Source organism: Corapipo altera, unplaced genomic scaffold, assembly GCF_003945725.1.
Source record: "Corapipo altera isolate COAL_440 unplaced genomic scaffold, ASM394572v1 1, whole genome shotgun sequence".
NCBI classification, from domain to species: domain Eukaryota; kingdom Metazoa; phylum Chordata; class Aves; order Passeriformes; family Pipridae; genus Corapipo; species Corapipo altera.
Window position 1 is genome coordinate 35,819,994 of NW_020884873.1, and position 19,456 is coordinate 35,839,449.

Sequence of the window (19,456 nt, forward strand, 5' to 3'; positions counted from 1 at the left end):
TTGATGAAGCTATGCATAGCTTCACCTTCCTTGAAGAAAATTATTTTTTTGTCGGTTAACAAAGCAAAACGATGATTTATTTAATATATCCTACATACCTGCTCTGATGTGAAATAATGTAATATTACTCTGCCATTTTCTGTCAAGTAACTACAAAATCATTGGTAATTGTCAATAAAGCATTTGAAATAAAGTGCTTATTTAAGCAATGCAAAGATGGCTCTACTGCATATTTTCACCATGGGACTGACATAAAATGTCTCCTTTACAATTTGAGATGGAGTCTTTATCCTTATTGATTACAAATAAAGATATATTTTATTAACAAACCACTATCCAAAACAGTATTATTATCTGCATTCCAGGATATTATGCTTCACAGAAGAATGCAACATACAGACAAATTTAAATACAATTGGCTGTAGATTTTTTTTCTTCTGGATATGAATGCTGAGTAGCTGAATGTGAAAAATAATGTTCATTTTTTAAATAGGTTGATGCACTCAGCACAAGAAACATGGAACAAAGAGATGTTTAAAGTCTTCCAAGCTGAAAGAGCTAATGTACACCTTGAAACATAATTCCATCCCAGTATGAGTTGATTGGTTTGTATCAAGTTGATTGACACATTTAATTCCTCCTTTTTTGAAGTTTCTTGCTTTTCCATAGATTCCACCGTATTTATTCTTTCATCTTAATGATGAACTTTTTATCATCTGTATTTGTCTATGAGTGTACAAATAATATAAAGTATATACCTGACTATTTTTAACTGACACAGAAGCACTGTCTTCTAATCAAAGGCAATGACTTAGGTTTCAGGTGACCTGGACCCATTCTCTCATTCTGCATCAAACTTTTCTTCTAATTTTAGGCAAGCCTTTCATATCTCAGTTCAACAAAGAGCTTAGTAATGTGCACACATCCATTTGTATTTCAAACAGAAAATTTAGGCTCAAGACCTTCGCAAGGTGGTTGTTGGTTACAGGTGTCTAATGTCTGTAGCAGAAAGACAATCACTTCAGGAAAATCTGAAGTGTACATATCCACCTCCAAAGCAGCAATTTCTCCTGCTTAGGCTAGGAGTTAGTACTCGCATTTTGTTAGTACTTGCATTTTCAACAGCCAAGGAATATGTGAGTATTTTCTCCATAAAAGAGCAATTTTATCAAGATGTACTGACAATGGCCTCCTAAATAGTCTCACAACTGAAGTACTCTCCTGAAATGGAAAAGATGTTGGCTAGAATCTTCTTCCATAGAAAGCAAACTTGAACCTTAGGAAATGTTCTGATTGTTGTGCAAATGTCCAAAAAAGGAAGTACCAATGTCACTCAACCAATACTGTGACTACCTATTGACCAGGTAACCTTCTGAAATGTAGAACAGACCAGACCTACCAAATGACCTCATGTTATTTACTTAACAGATCCCAATGGAAGTAAGACAGCCATCATAACAAAGGCTGGGGCGTTTCTGAATGTGCTAGATATGCAGAACTTTAGACCTCTGAATCAATTAGAAAAAGAAATTTAAGGGCCTTCACTATCATGCAGCAGCTCTTTGAGGTTTTGATTAGTGAAGTTTATATGTATGAAACTTATACACCAAGCTTACATATGAAGCCTATACTCCTTTTTGTATCAGACTTTATTGTAGTAAATTAAGGGATGATGAGAACTGGTCCAATACATGTCTCCAATGCAAACAGAAACCAAGACAATTATTCTCCAGCCATGAAAAGCTCTCCATTTATATATATATATATATGTATAGTCGGTGTGGTCATCTTTGTTTTGGACATTATGGGAATACAGTGATGAGTGGGACTGTTGTAAAGGATATTGCCTATCAGCTGCTTCTTTCCTCACTCAAGTCTTTAGTGTGAGACCACATGTATTCTATTCAATGCAAGGTCTTCAACACTGTATTATTTTTGCCCTTTAAAGTAGCCTTTTGCACAGATCAATGTAAACTCTTATTTAATCTATCTGCATTTTTAAAGTATTTATCACTGTTGCACTGCCACTAGAGTAGTGTACACAGATTAAAAAACAACAGGTAAGCTGTCTGCAGGTAGGCAGTAGAATATATGTGTTCAGAGTACTGTGATACCATGAAGTTTCTCTTGAACAATCAAGGGAAACATAAAAAAAATTAGGCTCTGTGAAAACTTTCCAAAATGACAATGGTAGTGGGGAATCCCAAATTTCACGTTTTTTAATATATTTATTTGCCCATATTCATGGAAAACCATCAATGGTTTATTTATGCAAATAACCTTAGCCAATGGGAAAAAAGGTTATTTCAGAAACATTCTTTCTCACTCTCTCTTCCAAAGTAACTAAAATAAAATAAAAAAAAATAAACCAAACCAAAATAAAATAAAACAACAGCAACAAAAAGCATGCAATAATTCATAAAATGCCCAGACTTTTGAACGCAACTTTCTTATTTGGTCTAGCACACTCATTTAAGATTTATAGATATATTTTGCAAGGTGAACAAGTTTGTTTTTACCTGAAAAAGAGATAAAATGCATTAAAGTCAGTATTTCAGATGAGGGGAATTTTTAGTGATGCGTGAAACCATTAAAGATCAAAGCCAATTTTTCAGTCTTTGCAAAAATATTTCCCTTTGTCTTTAGTACAAACTTGTCAATCACATTTTTAATTGTGAGCAAATGAAGCCTAGTAGCAGTGTAAATTTGTTGATTACATTCTAGCAACAGTCTCTTGTCAGTTCATCCCACATTTTTCTTTCTCCTAGGCATAGAAATATATATTTTTGATTATCCTGAATACAATGGATTCCATCTTCATTGGGCCAAGTGGAAATCCAACATCCGAGTTCTTCTACTGGAAACATATGATACGTCGATTTTGAAAATCTGAAATCATACAGTAGCAATAACTTCTTCCTTTTACTTATTGCAAATGAAAGAAGCAACCCATAAAAGACTTGTCATTCATCCCAAAATATAAAGGTTTACTCGGAAAATTGAAATCAATGCCGGCTTTGGTGTTATATATCACTGAGCTGAAACCATACATGCAAAATCTACGCATTCAGCCTAGTCAAGTTATTGCCTGTTTGCATTTTGCAGCATGAACAGGTCCTTGTTTAAAAGACACACACAGAGGAGCAGATTAGCATGTTTTCTGTGCCAAAGTAGAATTTACTCATAAAAAAAGAAAAAGTTGCCATAAACAAAACAGGAAAGCATTCTGGGGGATTAGCATTGCATGCATAACATTTTTTGAAGGCTTGATTTCATTTTGCCTTCTGTATAATCACATTTATCTTTTATTTTTCCAATATTATATTATCTGTGCTCATATTCAAGGATCTCTCAGAAGGCATCAGCTGATATTTGGCATCACAGCAGAATAATGTCACCTTTTAGCTTCATGACTAGAGCTTTTGGATCACCCTCACAGACCCTGCCTCTACACCATATTCTGAGTACGCCATGCAAGGAGATGGGAAGGATTATGCAAGAAAATGTGGGCAGGTTCAGTAATGTGTATAACCTTATGCACTTCTTAGAAAAGAAGCATTTGACTCTCCCCTCTCAGTAAGGTTTGTATCTCTCTGTGGTCTCTCTGGGATCTTTTAGTCAAGCCAGAGAAAAATTCTGTCTTTCACACAAGAACAAAGGTATCTTTCTTTTGTACACTACGGTACAATCATAGGTATTCTAGAAAACTATTTGTGGCTTGCTAACACCCTGCAGCACTTTTTCCAACAGCTATTCTCACCTCAGCTGACCAGCACAGCTGACCATGGTATTTCTGGAGAAGAACTGCCACATCAAGCAGCTTTCAACTGTGAAGTCATTCAACAGATTTAGGAAACAATATAATCAACTGGGCCAAACTGCTGGGCTTTATTTGAAAGAATTTATCAACATGGAATTTCAGGGATAGTTAACTGTTGATGCTTTCTTCATCAAGTGATCTGATTAAACATTAATTTTACGAGCAACTATAAAATAATTTCTATTCTCTGTAACTGCTTTCTTACTCTTCAGCTTGTTTCCTGGCATCCAGCATACACACAATTCTTTCTTTGCAATGATCAGATTCATAATCTCCTGCAAGAAATGCAGATGCATGGGCTTGATCCTGATTTCCAAAATACTGCTGGCCAACAGAGTAGTACAAGCACAACCAAAGATCAGCTGCAATGAAGAAAATACAGCAGTAAAGATGTTTTTTACCTTGAATAATCAGATCCTGAACCAAACTGGAGAAGAACAACAGCGGAGTTAATAACTAGGGTCAGAGGATAGGAATATCTACCATAAACCTTTTTTTCCTTCCTTAATTTCAGAGGTCTTACACATGGGGGAGGGGGGCAAAGAGGGTAAAAACAACCAGCTTTTGTTATTGGAGCAAAATTATGTAAAACTTTTCAGAGATTCCTTTAATAGCAGTTTCCAAAAACTAAACCTATATGAAACTGGGGCTTTAGGTTTGTTTTTTACCCAACATGTCTGAGACAAAAGTAATATGAAATGTTAATGTTGATGTCAAAGTAGTTGAAGAAAAAATATTGATTGAAATAGGTAAACAAACAAAATCAATACAATTTTAAACCCCTTTGAATTAATTTTCCAGATTCATTCTGTTTGAAGCGTGTCTGTCTTACCAGTGCATGAAAATTTAAAAAGAAGCTTCTCTAGAAAAAAAACAAATGCTTTCAACAGTTTAGCTTTCAATGAGACACAAAAATTATTATTTTTAAAGTGATCATTTTTTAATGAATCTCAATTTCTGAGTATTCGACTCATGACAAAGAAAAGATTTATTTTCAGAAACTGCAGAGTTCATTTTCATACACACTATAAAGTAACATGGTATAGTTAGGGTGTAAGGCAATAGAAACCTCATTCCATGTATGCAAGGCACTGACCAAATGTATTTAGAAATTACCTATTAAATCAAAATTCATTAAGTAGCAATGCTGTTCGTTTGACTTTCCAAATGCAAAACTAAAATCTTCTTTCTAAGGAAATATATGAAACTTCAAGTTGATAATGTAAATGAAGAATAGGATCAGAATATTTCATATCCAAGACATTGATTTATACGTAGCAAAACCAATTTAAGCTGTCACACATGATATGTAGTATTCTATGAAACACAAGCAACCAGACAACTAAAGGACAGTGAGAAATACTTGAAATTATGTCAAAAGGTATAAGACCAAACCAAAACCAGCCTTAGTTCTTTTCCACATAAGGTCAGCAGTAACCCTACATTCTACAAAACTTGTTGCAAGACTTAAACTACAAAATCCTTTGCTGCTACTTGACAAGGGTAATTAATGATCCATCAAAAATGACACGGAAGTAAATTTTATATTAACAGAAAACGTGCTGAACCACCGTCAGCTGACCAAACCCAGATAAATGAACCAAGTCATGCCATACCACAGCACAGCTTAAGTACAATTTTCCTAGTTGCATGGAATGCCCGTGACAAATACAGCCTGAGGTTTCCAGCAACAGACATGCTGTTATTATGGCAACTGCACAGGGTAATAAAAGGAAATTTGTGAAAACCTCATGATAAAAATTGAAAGTCACCGTAAATAACTGCTTCCCTGAAGCTGGGCTTACTGCTATTCTCTTAATTATTACCATGACTGTTATTCTGTAGATTACAATAATTCTGCAATAAAATGATTTTTACTAGCATTACAGGTATGTGTATCATATTAAACACTGAAATGAGAAATTTGTAAAGTAAGCTTTAGGCTAGAAGAATGTATTGACATTCAATTATGATATCATGATAGCATCAATTCATTATCTTTAATGGACTTCATCCTCATTTACAGGGCATAGAAAAGAAATAGAACATTGGTTCTCTATTCATAAAGATGTTAGGATGATCAGAAACTGAAAAAGTTGAATGTGCCTTTCAGATTTCCATGAAACATTTTATCTTAATACCTGTTTAAATAGGTAAGGCACTTCTGGCTATTAATATATATGTGTGCAAATGATGAAAAAGAAATCAAGGTGAAAATAAATAAAGAACAGATTAAAAGATTAAAATAAGCACAAAAAATTTTGAGGAAATGTGCTGATATAACAACAGGTAGCTTTGAGGCAAAACATGCAAGAAAGAAAAAGAGAGAGAAAGAAAGATGGATAAAGAGATACCTGAGAGAGAAAAATAATTAACTGGTTTTCATAACCCCACAATTAGCTCAATTGGTTGGAGCATGGTGCTGATAACATCAAGCCACAGATTCAATCCCTGTACAGGCCACTCACTTAAGAGCTGGACTCCATGGTCCTTGTGGGTCCCTTCCATCTCAGAATATGGCAGAAAAGGAGAAACATTTTCAACTTCTTCAACATAATGGTTAGCAGGGAAAGAAAGATGAGGAATTTATATTTAGCTAAAAAACTACATTTCTCGTAGTGTTTTAAGAAACTTAAATGCATGCCTACATTTCTATCAACTTAAGCTTAAATTGCCTTTCAGACGCCTTTCTGTTAGAAATTAAACGCTCTTCAAGAATAGATATTAACTACTACCCCAGTCTTTAGAATTTGGTGACTCAGCTGATAGAACAGTTGCAATAACTAATGAAGCTGCATTTGTGTCATTCTATTTCATTGTGACATGTATAATGCTTCTATTTGTGAAGGACTTGCTGCTGCAATTTCAGTTCAAGTCTTCTGTTTCAACTCTACAACAACCACCAAATCATCAGCCTTACAGTATGATTTGATTGCACACGGGGCTAGTACTGTTTTCCTGAGTTTACATCTAATGGTTGAATTTTAATAACTTTTATTTTGGAACTAATTATATTTTCCCATATTAACACTGTCTCTGTTGTGTCAGTTTGTTTAATAAGCATTGCACAAGAATAGTGGATCCTTGAGCCTAAAATTATGTATATTTGCATGCCATTTTCTTCTCTTACTGCTATCACATGACTAATTCAGATGTGGACAGATGTTAGTACATACTGTTGATCTATATCATTCTTGCCAAGTCAAAAATTAATAACATGGCATCACTTTCAACCAATAAAATACTTACTGAGGGACAGAAAAAAATGTATCTTATGTGAAAGATGCAATGCATCTTACTATGGTTTTTTATAGACTGTAGTTAACACTTTAATATTTTCATACATTATCAAAAGCCTTCCTCATAAAGCAAAGATGAATTATTAAGCAAAAAATGTTAATGTTTTTCCAATGATGTGTTTCTTATTGATTGATACAAATTACTTTCCTAATAATATGTGAAGAGAGCTCATTACTAAAGCAAAAAATCCTAGTCTATAGAGATACATTCCTATTCACCTTTTTTTCTTATTTACAAGTTAAAAATTATTATTTAATTATTAAAAATCATTTGGAATTTAAACTTGAGGAGATATCAGTAATTTTATGCATTGCAGTGATACTAAAACTCAATTCATACTCTCTGAAAAGTCTTATCCAAAAAAAAAAAAAAAGAAAGAAAGAAAGAAAGAATGAATTCAAGCCAGTTAAGATACAAAAATAGACATCCAAAAGCCTAAACAACCCAAAATAGCTATTTAATTATACCACTACTGTAGTACAGTGATGGTCTACTAGTGATTTAAAGTGTCCATAATGCCAGTCTTGGTTAAAAAATTTTTTAAAGATTCCCGATTTGTCATTATGTGGGATTTCCTTTCTCTTTTCCATTTTTCTTTATTTCTCTATCCAGTGTGTATCCACTATCTTTTAAGTGCTTGCTTTGTGGGGATGACGGTGCATAAAACAGAAAGTTGCTTCCTCCTCACACTATGCCTAGTCTTCTGATTTGCAGAAGGTGTAATCTTGCTCTCATCCAAATAAATCTTTTCAAGTGTTGACTTCCACTCTTAAGATTGTAATAAAACTATAGGGAGAGAAGGGGGATGGCTTTTCCTCTTGCAGCTTTAAGATTTCCACATTTGAGCAGATAAGCTCAGCTAACTGTGCCCCAAAACAGCTGATTTTCTTTCTTGTAGCCACATTCCACTGTCCTAATCCAGCAAACACCAAAAGAAAAGGGGGTTTTGCCTGCTTCTCATGGAGCCTTCTTCATGATATATATCACACACGCTCTCTTCATCCCAGATACCTCCTCAGTCCTTTCGCCTTTCTACTGCATGTTTCAAGATTTCACCTCACTTCACATCTGCTATCATTCCCTTTATTGAAAAGGAAAAATATTAAGGGGCTCAAAAAGACTTTCTTTCCCACAGGTCACCTGTTCTAGTTTTGTTTTTCAACCTCCTTCTCTTGACCTAATGCACCCCCAGAGTTGCACACCACCATCAGGCTGTCAACTGCTGTTATAATGACCTCAGGCTGAAGTTATATCAACCTACCATAATCTAGATTCAGTTTTTCTTCTCCTGGCACCCAAATTCAGATGTCTTCAGGTAAGGGTTAGCCAGCAGCTTAGGCACGTGTGCAAGTTACCTCCTAACTCCTAGGAGCACTGGCTTCAGTGTGCACCCTGCCTTCCCTCCCATCAGAAATTCTGCATTCCCAAGGAATGCAAACACAACAGCCAAAACATGGTTATCTAATGAGGGGTTTTTGCCATATCCATTTCTATCATACTCTTCTTTCACAAATACCTGAGGTTTACTATCAACCAGGGAAAGTGCTTCAGCCTAATGAATCTGACAGCAGTGAGGGAGAATGGAAAAATGAATTAATACTTCATAAAGCCACCACAGATAGCCACCCAGAATAAAGTGAAATACATCAGAAGGCTCTTCACAATCAATTCAAAGATGATGTAATTACATCAATCACATATTCTTACTGCTCTATGTCTGTGACACAGTTAAATCACAATGACATAGAGAAGGATAGTAGCTAACAACTATGTGCTATTTCTCACAATATAAGGATAACGAGCTACTCAAATAAATGATAAAGCAGATTCTTTATTGTTGTATGTTTTTAAGGCAAATCCACAAAGAGTGAATTGTATTTCATTCTACTTCCCTAAATAAACTTTGCACCTTGCCTGAAACCTAAGGAGAAAAAAAGCACACAAAACCTTACTACCCTTCCCTTAGAAATCCTACTCCTCAAATATTCCTAACAGCCACATACCCATCCCTTTCTCTCTGAACAAACATTAAAGGAGTGTTTTCTTGGTATTTTATCCTTCTGCCGCAGGTCAAGATTTCAGAAAACACTGTGTGAATTGCCATATCTGCAGCCACTCTTAGAGTTATTTCCTAAACATGTTGCAAAGTTAACCATTTTGAAAAAGGGAGAGTAACTCTTATTTGCAAATGTGGAAATCTTAAACTGTCTATCAACAATTCAGTCATTTATAGTCCAGATCTGTTGTTTGTGCTGAGAATTAATTAGTTACTTAAATTCTTTTTTTTGTTTCTTTGAGATAAGGTGAAAGTTTTTATGAACAGAAACTGATATACCTGTTGACAGTTTAAGATTTTTTTGTCCTTGAAGAAGAAAATTATTTGATTTTCTAATGACATGATAGATGCAAAAAGGTCATCATCAGTTTCCAGTCACCACAAGGATGACAGCTTTCAGTCATTCCGCTTTATGGCAACATTGGCTTTGACTATCAATTGACTTCTAAAACAGTTAAGCTGCATTAAAATTAGACTGTTGTTATTGAAATTTGCAATGAACTGGATTTATCTTTTATTCATTCTCTTAGCTTTGTATAGACACCAAGGGTTTAATTTTGTTCTTTTGATATTTCAAATTAAATATTGCTTGAAAGTGAAAAAGTAAAGCTCATTTGAAAACTTAAAGAAACAGAAATGAAGATACCAGTTCATTTTGACCTTCTGAGTGGAAAGAAATGAATAAATGAAACATTCATGACACTTCTTATTATCAAGGTGTCTGGATGTAACTGTAGGGAGCTCATTCCACTATGCAAACTCACCCTGACCCAAATAGTCATTGTGTGTCAATATAAAGAATTATCATCTCATCTTATCTCCTTAAAACAGAGATAACTGTCTGCTATGGATAAAGTTATCTATACCATGTAAGGCAGTATTCATTTGTAGTGCTGATTCACACCAGGATTTAAATTACAAGGCACTAATATAAATTAATGAAAAAGCAGGTTAAAGGGGATTACAAAATAGGATTTGGCTGAGAAATATTTCTTTTTTGTACTGTGTACAAAAAGTGTTATAACTTCACAACAAGAGACCTTAAGTTCATACTTGGCAGATAATTAGAATTTTTATGCAAAAGACGCCTCTATGATTCTATTCAGATACAGAAGTGTTCAATGGGATAATTTTTTTCTGTATGTGTTTTTTCTCTTTTCAAAAGGCTTTCAAGTAAAAAAGATGATATATTGACCGTGATGTATAAACACAACTCTGCAGTAAATCCTTTTTAAGCACACAAATTACAAATTTAGAAAAAGGGATATGGTCTAATAGTCATTAAATGCCATTTTTTTTATCATGTATTTCCTTTCTTTTTAAACTGAAGGATTTGTTTATAGAAATAAGTATACAGTCTGAATTTCTGAAATAGCTCCTGACTTCAAAGAAATCTGTTTTCTCTTTTTCTGCAACTTCAGAACCCAACCTTTTCCTTTTTCATGGTCTTTCTGTTCTTAAATTTGAGGTCTACAGTGCATCATCACCTTACAAACTGTCAAATATTTTTTAACTTATTATTAAAAGAGAATTATTTTAAGCTATCATTTTCTCTAGTCTCTTCATACATCACATATTATTGATACTCTTTTACACATGTCCTATAATATTCATGTAAATTACAAATCATGTATCAAAGTTCAAACTCTAATCTAAATGGACAAATATAACTATAAATGTATATAATTTTCATAATTCATATAATTGGTGTATATATGGTATAAAGCTCTTGCATCAGCAGATATATACACTGACAGTTTTGTGATTACTGAAATGCATTAATTATGATCTACTGCTGCTAAACATATGATATTAATTTGCTGCAGTATAATGAAAGAATAGAATTTTAAATGGAAATCTGACGATGGAGATAGTCAAATATTTTGGCAGTTTTAAGGATCTTCAGAGCCTAACATCACATATGGCAATTTATTTGAGGCTGATGACCGGTTCTATTTGTAAACTACGAGAAATTGATTCCTTCAGTTTTGTATTGTTTTGAATCACCAGATGGTACTTCTCCCTGTTCTAAAGACTTATCATCTGAGCATGTAGGAGCAAGATCTGGGAGAAACATTTCCGTCTGAACTGAGATGCTGTATGGATGTTGAGACCCTTACCAGTAATGAAGCACTTATCTTTTTTCAATCCCTCTGCTTAGCTGAAAATATTCTTTCTCAAATTAGTTGCTGTAGACAAGCTATGTCTACAGAAGTGAAAAAAAAAAGCATTAGAAATCCCTCCACTTTTGTCAACACATATGCACTTCCCAGAGACACTTTTTAAAGGCATTCTTTCACATTCTCCGCAAGACTATACTTAAAGCTGCACTTCTAACTTGAATAAAATAATATTGACAAAACAAAATAAAACTGTGTTGAACAGTTTGCCCATTTCTAAGCAGCATTATAATTTTACAGCTTTTATTCTGGTTATGTTCTTCAAATAATTTCTCTCCCCTGTTTCCATATGCAATCCACAGGTAGAAAAAAAACCCAGAAGTGTATGCAGTTAAGTACTACCATGATTCATTATCATCACATACTAATGGAACATCTCAGTGGAAACACCATAAAGTAGTGTTTAAACATCATGTAGTGATTGTTTTATAATGTCTGTAAACAACCTTGCATACATATCTTTCACTCTCCTGCTTTCCTCTGTTACGTGGATCAAGCATGGTGCTTCCTTTTCTCTGTGACTCTGGGGAGAAGAGACAGGCTGATTTGTTGGGGGGTTTTTTCCTGCCTCAATTTCTTTCCTTCTTGTAGTTGCTTAAGGGAATAGGGAGTTGTACTGTTTAATCAATTTTGTGTGACAGTCTGAAAAAACAAGCTTTTTCAGGAGGTAAGTTCAAACATAAAGCATTTTCCTCACATTGAAACCTCACTAAGGTTGCATGCAGCATCATGAAAAATCATTTGTTCAGACATGACTCCTTACCTAAGTACCTGGGGACCTCTCTACCATTCTTTGTAGGAATACCTTTCTGTTATCACCTGTTTTTACTAGCAGGTAAGTGAAAATTTTTAGTGTTGAAGAGTTCCAATATATCAGTTCGACGCAAGAGTCGGACTTCGTGCATATACACCAAGGTCTCAGTCACTGGTGAAAACCAAAATATTTTGACCTCCCCAATATTTTATTTTTAAAAACAATTTATGAATAATGCTTCATGTAGATTTATTGAGAATCATACAATGAGCAAATACAAATAAAATACATAAAAGAAAGGTATAAAATATCCATTGAAAATAAGTGTGAAAACTGTAACCATTGAGGTGTTTGTCCTTTGGGTTTTTTTAGAGTATGACCCACTTAAGTCCACAATCTTTTTGTGTGATAAGCCTCTACAGTGCTTCTGACATCAGAAGAGTCATGAAGATGACAGCCAAAACTCTGGCCTCTAAGCAATCAGCCTAGCCCAGTAAAATCAAAGACAGCTTAGCACTCAGTTTTGAGCTCAGTAAACAAAGAATTAGACCTTGAGGCTTCAAACTTTGATAACACGGATAACAAAAACAGCACCAAAAATCACCAGGTTATCTCCATGAAATAAACTCAGCAAACTTCTCTCCAAAATTATGTATAATCGTTCATTGTAAAACTGCTAGTGGACTAACTATTGGCAAAACCTGTTTAGGTTGGCTGGAGATTTTAGAGGGGCTGTTATATATGAAAAAAACAGAATTGGAAATTACTTTTGCACTTGATTCTCAGGAATCTAATAATTTTTAAGTGACTACAGTTGAAAAGAGGCATAGGACACTGAGTCAGGAAATTGCAAAAGAGCCAAACAGAGTTACTTGTGTCAGTAACATACACCCCCATGTTGTTTGCTTTAAAGCAACCCTTCATCCTTTATTACAAAAATCTCTGGTGTTGCAGAAGAACTGTCTGTGTAAGTCTCAGCAAGGCTGAATAGCCTTCATTCCATCCCTTAGTTTCATGCAAGGAGATTATGTTATTGATGCCCTCACAAATTCTTATGAAAATAAGATGTTTATCATGAAGACTTCTAAGTAAAATTGATGCTGCATTTATAAATGACATGTTACTTCAAAACACGTGGGATTAACTCTCCCTATCTGACCTGAGATATACTGATGCTTCCCTTTCTTTTAAGTTTGTCTTTAGAAGACTCTTCTTTGAAGTCTTTATTTTCTCAGAAATGTTGGCAACATATATGAACAAAAAATGTCCATCAAATTTATAAAGCCTGGCAAGACCGGGAATTGTCACCTTCAGTCCTTAATCCTTGTTAAAACTTTTTAGGAGTAGACAGAGTATAAGAATATTTCTTCTTTAAAGTGCTTCAGACTCTTTCATCAATACATGTTAGATAAGCATTAAAACCCAACAGTAAATATTGTGTAACGCGCTGGTGCATTGACTTGTCTTGCATTTAATTAGTCAATTAGTTTTGCATGAATTACCACAGTAATCTAAAACTACCTATTGCTACTAAATAAAGCTAAAAGGGAATAGAAAAACAGCACATTACCTGGCAGAGAGCTGCTGTCCAAGACAATAATCTGAACTTGACAGATACAGAGCCGTTGTTCAGTTTGAACATTTAAAGACTCTTTGGAGACCTGATTGGCTGATTACCACACATGATGTTTGGATGGTTTATTTTGTGTGACCAATTGCCAAACCAACAAGCATCTCAAATTACTGAGGCACAAGAGGTTATGGTGAAGCTCACCGTTCAGAACACAATCGCACAGAAGGGCATCCTTGTTCTATAAATGCTACATTTTCTGCTTAGGGTTTTTTTCACAGTTTCTTTGTCTGACATGAAGGATTTTTCTTTATCATCCTCAGTGCAGATTCAAAATTTTTTTAGATGCTATAGCCTTTAAAATGAGTACTAATATCTGGAGACCTTGAACATAGTTTGTGTCTAGGAACTCAGCATGTATGGTGATGCTGGCTGTGAACCTGCCTTTTAAAACCTACAGTAATTTAAGATCAGCATTAATACTATTTTGTTCAACAAATTAAAAATGTAATAAAAATGCTCTAAAGACCATGAGAAAAAGCTTAAAAGTAAAATTAGAGGCAGTCACCGCAACTAACATGTTGGAAAAGTCCAATTTTTTTCTCATTTAAAAAAAATTGTCCAGCAAATAACAGTAAACAAGCAATTAACTTAAACTTTTTTAGGTTGCTCCTTTAACAGTCATAGTACAAAATACTGCACTAGGCTTTATAGAGAAATTAGAAACTTTGTATTAATAACCAAGGCTAATCAGGACAGTATTAAAAAAGCTGTATTTTGCTGGAGATAACGCAGAATTTGCTGCAGAGCTCCAAAAATTATTTTCCATTATTTCTTGAATTTTACAAAGATTCATTACTTTTGCATAGAAGAGAAAATGGAATCATCTGCAAAACTTATAAAATAAATGCGTACTTAGAAGGCAGGTTGTACCTTATACCAGTTCATACATTCATTCAACAATTATGAGCTAAGTGCTTTTTAAAGTTCACATAAAAAGCCTTTCTTTTTTAATTACAAAAGTGACCTTAACCATTTTGTTAAAAAGGTATATATGTCCTGACAACCGTTATTTTTCATCAGTCTCACACACCATACTGGCTTTGTCCCAAGAAATGTTAGAAAGGATGAAACTGCCTGGCCAAAGGAAACAGAAAAACATTTTGATGACTTAGGTTGGAAAAAAATGAAACTTTTTCTTGTCCTAGATATTCACTGAACAACTGATATTAAAGCCTCAAAGCTCTTAGAAGTGCTTTGTTGGAGAATTTTGGCAGTGTCTGGGAGAGATTTTATGTAACAGCAAACTGCTGTTACTTTCACTGCCCATCACTTTGAATGTTCACAGAGAAAAAAAAGCAATTCTCACAACATATTTCTTAGTTTATCTGAAAATAATGATGCTAATGATGATCTGCATTTCTCAGGGCTGTGGCAGTCTCACATTAAAAGTGAGATGAGGTCTTGAATTCCTGGAAGCTCATCCAATAGAAAGTTGCTTAAAGAGAAAGACCAGCCTTATCATAAGAAAGCATTATCATTTAATTGATCTCTGTACTGTCTAAAACTTTAATTTGAATCTGAAACGGTTCCTTCAGAAAGGATGAAATATACTGAAGATAATGCATGGGAGTGATAGGTGAGCCTCTAATGCCAAACTATGGAGAGGACTACTTGCAAGGGGTGCTCATCTCAGCACTGAGGACAACGGCAGGAAGGGAATGCGTTTGCTGACACAAGTACATAAGAAGAGAACTACAAAGAAAGTAAACATGGGTTGCTGAATTCTGACAGAGACCCTGTGGTGACAACAATACCATGTTTCCTATTATTGGAGAGAAGTAGGAAGGGAGGTATTGTTATTGCTGGACACCTTCTGTTAGATTTTGACAACTTGTGTTTAGTCCCAGGTACAGCTTCTCACTCGTGTCAGCAAAGCTGCTCTCCCCTGCTGTGCCCTTCAGCAGTAGGCCCTTCCTTCCACAGGATCCCCATCCCACCCCAGGAAGGGGAACAGAAAATCATCTCTGGCCTCAAGATTTACGAATCTGTGAGAAACAACCACAGAAAGAGGGAAAACTAGCTGATACCATGGCAGCATCCCTGGACAAGTGAGCCTGCGGATGTCTTCTAGGGATGCTGACCACATGGTCCACATGAACGAGCACAGCACAGCACCAGCTTGGCATCACGGTGAGGGACTACAGCTGTCTGTTGTCCATCCACTTCAGAAAGCAATGAGAACGGCTAAAAACTGTGCCTACACCAAGGTTGAGCTTCTAAATTCGGGGAACTGAGCATGAGGTAGAAGGTCAGAACTAATGCTAAAGTATTCTTCTGAGTGACAGTGCTAATTGGCACAGGGCATGTCAGTGGCAGGCAGCTGGCCTGCAGTTCACTGTCAGTCTGAACTTGACAAAAACAAAAGTTAATACTGTCTTAAACCATTGTCTATAAAAATGTATCAATACCAAGAGGGTTATTACTCAACTCACCATATCATATGAGACTAATATTGCAGTGTATTTGTGAATAAAAATGGCAGTGGAGTTTTTTTCTCAGAGCTCCTCTGAGAAAGGTGCCTAGAGGTAGCTGGTTTACATATTAAATGTACCTATTCCTTCCTGGAAGGAGACCGAGATTTTCTTCCAGGATCATGAGATTAAAGTGGTACAATTGAAGTAAGCTCATCATAACTATTTAGTCTGGATGTTAATCTGAACTTCAGTTCAGGTTTTCTCCTGACTAATATCTGTTTAAGTACAATGTCTGTTTATTAATAGACATTTTAAAATAAATAATATCTTTTGCATAAAGTCAAGTGATACTGTTAATAATGCAGTACAATTTTTATTTCAGTTACAATCCAAGGATGTTGGTCTTCTTGAAAGAATGCTTTACGTTCGCAGTGGCAACAGTACCTAAAGCTATACAGAGCTTTGTTCTAATAATGGAGGTTTGATTGTAAACTGTTTTCTGTTGGTGTGAATTTCTAAATGTTTTTTTGGTCTAATCCCCTGCAAGACCTCAATTATTGGGTGATAATCTCCATTTCTCCTGTTTCTCCTACCAGTATATACTCTAGCTTTACACAATTTAGGGAAGATTTTAGCTTGTAATACAGCTCTGCAAGATATTCTTTGTTTTACACACAATTTGTGACTTTGTCTGATTTAAGGGAGGGATTAATCACAGCCATATTTTGACACTGACAGTGCTTACATCTGCATGTGATCTGGATACCTAGATTCCACTTATAGCCAATGGACAGAAGTGAAGTTCTGGGACACCTCTCACTAACCTGTTAAAGACATCTAATCTACAATTAAATGATATCTGGCCTCCAAGTGCCTATATCTCTCCATCATATAAAGTATATCTACATAAATTGCTCAAGTATAGATACACATGATACTGAACTCTGTATTCAGATGATCCCAGCCTTATGTGTTCATAATACAGTTTCTCAGTATTGCAGTGGACTGAAAATAGTGACCTAGTTCCTTCTTTCATTTCAATGCTTTTAAATCTTAAGTGTTTTGGGCAGGACGAGGGTTACTGTTTGTTTATTTAGCTCTTACGAAACAAGAAAGTGAAAAAAAATGTATGTTCTGGATTCTAAAAATGTTCTTTTCATTTTCTTTCGAACAGATCCACAGCTTAACAGCGTACTGTTGAAATCTGAAATTTTGCAATCTTTTCTGTATTGCTGAGAAAAATACGTTCAGTTTAGCTGAGTAATGAGTCTCTGAAAAGCATGTGTTGCAATATCTATATTTTGTCTCTGTGTTTGTAAATGTGCTACTCAGGAATGTTACATCACAAACATTTTTGTGGATATCATGGCTGCATAGAAGAAAATTTATGGAAGGTGCAGATAAACTGCTTTATTTACATACCATAGATAGCTAATACTATCTTTTTTGAAAGTAAATATTCAAGCCAAATCTTATGTAAAAAAGCATAACAAAGTAAATCTATGTCTTGTAAGACAAAAAGTGACAAATTTCATATGTGCAATTTTAATTCACAATTTAGTCAACTACTTCACTGCATAAACCATCCAATTAAAACCTGAAATAACATTCAATGTCTTACAGAACAACACAGAGGGCAGCTTATCTTATGTAAAGGCTGGACAGTTGCCCAGAGCTGTAGAAGTGGAGAGGTAGCATTTTTAGAGCCAATTTGTGACTGTACTGACCAAATTGTTAAAAAGACATTAATTTTCATAATGGATAAATACTACTAATGTCTCATATTTTTATGGAATTTTGTGAAACTGTATTTTATATTATCTGAATATGTGGCATTCCAAAGTTCTATAAAAGTACCTGGTATGAAATACAATTTATTTTTGACAGATGTGGAAAAGAGGCAGCAGAAGATATTTTATTCGGGCAACAAAATAGTTAGGGCTGTCTCTGATGATGTAAATACCAAATATGCATCAGCGACAGCTCAAAACTTACCAAAAAACCCAGTAACTGCTTGCCCAAGATACTGCCACATCTTTTTGAATAAACTCAAGTATTCCATAGAAGATCCATTTGCAGAAGAAAAGGAGGGGGGGATCAATATTAATTTAAAACCTATTCTGTGTGAATTATTTGAAAAGTATTATCATGCAGGTCTGAAGTTTTGTTGACTTAGATAACTGTAGATACACAAGAGCTTGAGTAATAAGATATGCCGTAGGGTGTGACAGTGTGTGTTAAGTATGAAGGAAATTCAAATCAGAAAAGTATGTTGCATGTCACATTGCCCAACATGCCAGTTTTTGGGCGGTTTCTTATCCGTTTCTGTGTAAGCATTCTTTTTCAGTGGGTAGACTCAAGATAGTAAGGAGTGAATGAAGCAAACCGTAATGAACCATGAATGTAGAACAGCAGAACAGACCTGCTGTACCTGGGCAATGTGAAATACAGATTTTTCTCATCAGTCTCCAAAATGGCAATAACTCCCCTATTGTATACCACCCTTCAGAATTATCCAAACACACTGATGGGTTAACAAGTTGCAAATATAGAGGTTAAAGAGCAATATCAGTAGTTTCCTTCTCACCATCTGTACATTAATTCTCATTGCAATGGCACTGTAATGAAAATGCATGCTTCACCACCAGTTCCTTAGTCTGCCAGCCCTCCCCAATGGCAGACACTGCCTCAGCCTGCTCCACGGAACACCCATGGCCCTCCCTCCACCCTTTCTCCCTAATCCTCCAACCTAAAAGGCTGGTGGTCTCACCTCTCCTTGCTCTGACAGCTGCAGTAACTCAAAAACATGCCAGCATACAAAGTCCAAGGCAAGGAAAAACTACTCCATAAATGACTTACGGCTTATTCATCACAAAACTGGTATTTCAGGTTTCCCCTGGTTCCTTGATTTCCCTTCAGTTGTCCTCGCTATCTTGTATTTAAATGTACATATATGAATACATAGATAATTGTACATAAAATAAAAGAATGCAATACCTTAAAAGTAACTTTTAAGGCTACTCTACCAGGGCAGAGTTTACCTGTGCTTATTTGAATATCACCTAAAGCTTTAAATAAAGAAATATAAACTTGGTCACTAACATTCTCAGTTCTTTAAAACACTGAAGTAGTTCATGAAGACCAAATATGTCCAAGTCACTAATATATGACTGTAAATTTTCTGTTTTCCTCAGATCACTTCAGATGCTTGTACCAAACCCATTCCCTTGTCTTTTACAAGTTATCTGTGGGAAAGCATTCTGTGAGAATACTCATAGTATTTTTTTTTTTTAGTAGAA

General features: G+C 35.1%; 1 protein-coding gene across 2 annotated transcripts in view; it reads right to left on the bottom strand.

The window, feature by feature from the left end:
* Positions 1–19,456, bottom strand: part of SLC16A7 (solute carrier family 16 member 7) — an 80,640-nt gene that overhangs the window by 48,835 nt on the left and 12,349 nt on the right. Inside the window, exon 1 of one of the 2 annotated variants that reach the window (XM_027656671.1) lies at positions 13,681–13,716. The exons of the other annotated variant lie outside the window; for it this stretch is intronic. The gene's annotated coding sequence lies outside the window, so the exon portion shown is untranslated. Of the gene's footprint in view, positions 1–13,680; positions 13,717–19,456 lie in introns of those variants that run through there. 2 annotated transcript variants of the gene reach the window in all.